A 5877-nucleotide genomic window follows, 5' to 3' on the forward strand; every position below is an offset into this window, starting at 1 on the left:
AAGGCAGAAGGGGAGTCCAATATCCAGAATAAAAGAAGTAATGGAAAAAACGCCAGGTAGAGCTCTCAAGGAGTAGACTCAATACCAGCGGGAAGCAGGTAAAGATGGTAAAAATAGCACTGCGTACCGCACGGTGGAGTGTGTGCAGGTGGGTTAACTCGTGCGGCGGCGTTTGTTAATAATCACCCGCTGCTGGTGCTGATTAGATTGCTTAAGAGTTGGTCTTAACTGCCTGGCGGTCATGACAAGCTCCTCTTTAAGCTGTGGTTTAGTTTTGCATTCATGTGTTTCTAGAGCAGTTATTTATGGGGGTGGGTGGGTCTTTCACAGAGGCTCAGGACAAATCCCCTGCATGAAAGTCTACTGTGTGCGTTCAAACAGTCACAGGTCAAGAGCCAGGCAGGAGGACAATGGACAGAAGAAGCAACAAACTAAAAATAAAAGAACGAATATGAAAAAGCCACCATCTTTTTCTTTTTGACATTTTCCGACTTTCATGCAAGCCAGGACAAAGTTGCTCGTAGCTACTTGTGGATTCAAATACTCTATCGAGTGCTTTGATGAGTTTTTGCAATTTGATTGTCGTCCTGTCAGCCTGTTTCTGTTTTTTTTTTTCAATCTAGGGATGGAAAGTATGAGGGAAATGATGGAGCAATCAATAACCGCTCCGGAAAAATGGCAGAAAGAAATGGTCCGTCACTAAGGACATTTGTGAAGCAGAGGAGTGACATCACCACAAAGGCGACACATTCTGCTGATGGTTTTGGTGAATAATGATTGAGGCGCGTTAAGAGAAAGGTAGCTGTGTCAGCATGCGTAGGCTGCAAAGGATCAAGCAAAGGTTTGCTCCATGCTGAAAAGAGAAGAAAAGAAGCACAACGTTTCGACCTTGGAGCCTTCTGCGCCATTTTCTTTAGCGGTGATGATGTTTACATTGGAAAAACTGAGACATGCGTCCCTGGGTGGGCTTGAACCACCAACCTTCCGGTTAATGCCGAATGCGCTAACCGATTGCACCACAGAGACTGACGGCCGCTTGAGCTCCCTACATTTGCAGGTTTATGGTCAAAGAAAACAATCACTTGCACTTCTTGCAGCCGGCAATCTTTTTCCACTGACAACCAAGAAATGGATTTCATCTTTCACAAGCTGTATGGATTTCTTCAAAAACAAGTTATTCCAGAAAGGAAATGAATTCTTGCATTAAACTGAACCAAGCTGTACATGTTTGTCTGAAATGAGACATTCGGCACAACAAGACACGGAGAGAGGCACCGCTGGTATTCAGACCCAGGATCGCCTGCTTACTAGGCAGGCACTTTAAGCCACTAGGGAACAGCGCCAGCAGAGCACCGCCCTTTTACAGACACTTGGACACATCTGTGTTCGGTGTGCACTTAACCTGCTCTCTGAGCCCGTTGCCTCCGTCCCATTTAATAGCAGAACTGACGCCAAGAGAAATGATGAGAAATGGCATTTATCGGGCACTTTTCATGTCCAAGGAGCTCAATGCCCTTGACACCTCCCATTCTTTGGCGACACCATTTTTTCTTTTAATTTCTATACTTATTGATAGAATAAAAACGATATGTCATGTACTGTAAGGGAAATGTCTCTTTTCATGGGGAAAGCTAGCACCAGCAAATGTTGTGTTTAGAAGAAGTGATTTAACATGACACGTGACCTAATTTACCGGAGCAAAAGCTCACCCAGCAAGCCCTGCTTTACTTCTACAGGAGAGAAGTACTGTAGAGTCTGCAAGATGTTCAGCTGGGTAGCTACGTCAGCATGCCTCGGCTGCAAAGGAACAAGTAATAGGTTTATTGCATGCTGAAAAGAGAAGAACGGAAACACAGTGTTTCGGCTGTGAGGTCTTCTCACACCTGAAGAAGCCTCACACCTGTAAAAGGCTCCATGGTTTTCTTTCTTCTCTTTTCAACATGGAATACACCTATTGTCTGCAAGATGTGACAATTTCATGGTGTTTTGGAAGAAAACCTTTTTTCTTTGAATTCAAAATCAATCGGAATTTCAGCACGACACATCAACACTTTTTCTTTTTTAAGGAGATGATATTTTAAACCTGATAAAAATAGTAGGAAACACAAGTTTCTTGCTGTGAAAATTTAGATGGGGAAGTGTACTACTAGTAGCAGTGTAGAGCTCTCTGTGGTGGAGTGCAAGCACATGTTCTATGGGCCAGTGGCGTAATGGATAATGCATCTGACTTCGGATCAGAAGATTGTAGGTTCGAATCCTGCTTGGCTCGTGTGGCTTTTAAACCTCTCAGGTTCCTCGGTAACAGGTTGCTGTCATGTATATGAACTATAGAAAAGCATTTGCCACAACCCGTAAATTAGCACGCAAGTGCGGGCTAGTTAACACAGAACTGTATGGAGATCATCTCCAGCTCCGAGCTCAATTGCAATGAAAAAACATGCAGAACAGAACTGGAGAGCAGCTGAATTTGTGCTCGGTAGGGTGGGGAGGACTCAGCATTGCTATTGTTCTAATTGGCATAAACTGCAGGGAATCTGAATCAGAACATGTCAGTTAGTTCGATCATTGCGTCAATATGTAGGCCACGTTAATATAGAATTATTAGTTTGTCTGTCTCGTCTTTGTATATAGCTGAATGTCCCTGACAATTTCATGTTAGTTTTTAAGAACGACATTGGTGCTAATATATACATATATAGCATATAAGGAACACGTAAAAGTTTAGTCCATGCTGAAAAGATAAGAAAACCGCCACAACGTTTCATCTTGGAATAAATCTTTACTTGTTGTTTTGCAGCCTACCCATTCTGACCTAACTCCTCCCTTGAAATTCCCTAACAGATAAGGGTACGTAACGGCTCATGCGATGCTCAGTTGCAATTTGTCCCAAAACAAACAAGAACAGCAGCTGAGGGTTTGAGTTTGAACATGCACTGTATTAAAGCAGCTTTTATTTCCATTGATAAATGCTAGATATTCCTACAGAGATTCTCCAGGTGTGTAAGCGATTCCTGTTTCTGTTTCTATTTCTGTTTCATATATATAAACAGTATATATATATATGTTACATGTGTCTCTGCAATAGTATAAATGTGTTATACACTATCAGGGGCTGCTTTTTTGTGCACCTCATCTACAACAAGGGATTTTTTTTCATTTATGTTTGTGGACCTTCACCATTTGAGGAAGTGAGTTAGATAAGAAAGTTACAGGTATGGTGAGCAATGACTGACAAAGGCACGTACTGCGTATTCCTTACAGAAGTGTAAGCAATTTGTTCTAAAAAACACCGGCTAAAGTCCAACATCGTTAGCAATCTTATTACTTAAACAGAATTAACATCAATAAACTGTAAGGTGCTGGTACATGCGAGTAGATTTGATCTTCTATTAAACAAAAATGCAATTACAGCTCTAAAAGGTCAACCTAGACTTCTGTAACAGATCAGTTCAGATCATCGCTGTTCCTCTGACCTTGTGAGTCTTTGGAATTTTAAAATTGTATTTTGCTTGCCTTTCATGTGGTCTGTGTACAAGTCACTGTGGCGTATGCGGTCCTACACAGCCTTGCTATAGATGTGACGAGCCTCCGCTATGTTGCAATGGAGAACAGGTTCAGTAGGGAGCTGCCGAGAAAATTCAGCTGGAAAGCTCGTTGCAGAAAAGCATCGGTATCTGTGTCCAGCTGCAAAGCGTCCTTCGTGGGTGCTGAAGAATCGATTTCACAGGCTGCGGGTCCAGACGATTTAGAGTGTTAAAGGTCCCAGCGAAAACGAAACGGCGCTGGTCCTTTTACACGCACGCACGCAACCAAATGCAAAGGACGCCGTAGTCGGCAGGATTTGAACCTGCGCGGGGAGACCCCAACGGATTTCAAGTCCGTCACCTTAACCACTCGGCCACGACTACAGCGAGCGCCACGGCCGCTGCCTTCTTGCTACAATCGAACAGGGAGTGCGAGGCGGCGGCGGCGGCGGAGGCAACTTTTTTCAAGTTCGCTCTCCGTTTAAGAAACCTTTTACGCCATACGTGCAAGCACACACACACACACCTCAGAGGACTTAAGGATGGCTTCAAGTTGGAATGATAAAGTCTCCCCGTTCGGACATGAAAACAGAACGTTCTTAGACAGAAAGCAATCAACAACGGAGACATGTGGACGACGATTTTAGTCACTGCACTTTGAATAGCATTTTTACTCCAGTTACAGGAGATGCACCAATGGCCCTTGACCTACGCTCTTACCAATGCCTTGAACATTCAAACAAAACAGCCCTAAAGTCCTGCGGTTTAATATAACGCTGTTACGTGTCGAGGCAGTATTTGACTCCGTCCTACCGTTGAGACACGGGGCGTACAGATGCAGCTATTCAAAACAAGCGGGCGATACCACATTATTTTGCGGTGCGCTTTACGCAGTCTACCACGAGTTACCGTAAATTCTCCTATAAAACCGCAATTAAAATAATAGTATCCGGAATTTCTGCAAGGTGGAGCTAATAAAGCTCAACCTCTCATGTTTGAGCTGTCGCCATCAAAGTCTTTAACGAAGATATTACTAATAGTATTAATAATGAATGACCTTGGACAAGTGTAAAACTCAAAGTAGTGCCCTGGTCCACATTCTTTTTTTCATTGACCGTCTTTGTAAAAGTAACACCACAGCATTTCGCAATCACGCATTTGTTTCCAATCATGCAAAGTACAGTAATTTTTGAGAATCTCCGATTCACCATGCCTTTCACATGCTCATAAAAGAGATTGATTTAGGAACATAAACATATTACTGTATGCAAACTGTACTGTATACAGTATGTATATGTACATGTATATTTAATGTCTTTACTGTGCCCGTTTAAGCATTGAATATTTATATGGAATTTTACCACTGAAGGGAAATCTTAGTACCTGAGCATAAAAAGAATAGGAGCATACTGTAACACGTGTGAAGGCCATAAACGATATTAATTTTGGAACTTAAACATACAGTATATGGCTGGTCTCGGTACTTTAAAGAAAACATACACACCAGTATTCCATTTCTCCCTAAACATTTTAAGCATCGAAGTCTTTAACTAACGTGATACTGGAGTCAACAAGCTCCGGTACAAGAATTTGATTAAAAGGGAATATAATATGGAATCGCGTATTTAAAGAAATTAATAACGATATAATTATACTCATGTACCGCAACACAAGAATTGTTACATAATGTTTCGTAGGGCTTTTTCGACACTCTTTGTGTGACCTTGCTGGTGGTGCTGTGGGTTAGCTTCCTGACTCCTACATCACATGTTGTGTGTTTGAATCCTGCTGGAGCCGTTACTTTTTTTTTTTAATAAACATTTTTTTAAAAAAATACAATGTTTCCCTGGCTCAGAGATTAAATAAAACTTCACTCGCACCAAACAAATTTATATTTCTAATTATCATAACATGATCAAATTTAAGTCATTTTAATAACAATGAATAGTCACCTAGGCGTTACAATATAAACATTTATATTGATTTAAAACCCATAAATAAAGCTGATACTGTTTAGACTTTTAATTATTTAAAACTGTATTACAGCAGCACAATGCACAATGCAACGTAATAATAATAATAATCATAATAATAATAATCATAATAATAATAATCATAATAATAATTGCTTACATTTATATAGCGCTTTTCTGGACACTCCACTCAAAGTGCTTTACAGGCAATGGGGACTCCCCACCAATGTGCAGCATCCACACATAAATCGCTATCTTTGTCTTCCGTGTAATAATGTTCACCTCTCTGTCCAGCAATTTAACAATAGTAATAATAATGAACTTTATTGTATATGGCGCCTTAAAAGCTGGCTCCTCAAAGCGCTTTACAGGATAAAAAC

The 5877-nt window shown here is 41.1% G+C and overlaps 2 non-coding genes across 2 annotated transcripts; one reads left to right on the top strand and one right to left on the bottom strand.

The window, feature by feature from the left end:
• The first annotated feature begins 2196 nt into the window (after positions 1 to 2196).
• Positions 2197 to 2269, top strand: trnar-ucg (transfer RNA arginine (anticodon UCG)). Its single transcript has one exon. It is a non-coding gene; the product is annotated as a tRNA-Arg (tRNA).
• A 1557-nt stretch (positions 2270 to 3826) lies between these two features.
• trnas-uga (transfer RNA serine (anticodon UGA)) lies at positions 3827 to 3908 on the bottom strand. The gene has a single exon. It is a non-coding gene; the product is annotated as a tRNA-Ser (tRNA).
• Between the last annotated feature and the right edge of the window lie 1969 nt (positions 3909 to 5877).

The sequence above is a fragment of the Lepisosteus oculatus genome, unplaced genomic scaffold, assembly GCF_040954835.1.
Source record: "Lepisosteus oculatus isolate fLepOcu1 unplaced genomic scaffold, fLepOcu1.hap2 HAP2_SCAFFOLD_188, whole genome shotgun sequence".
In the NCBI taxonomy this organism is placed as follows: Eukaryota; Metazoa; Chordata; class Actinopteri; order Semionotiformes; family Lepisosteidae; genus Lepisosteus; species Lepisosteus oculatus.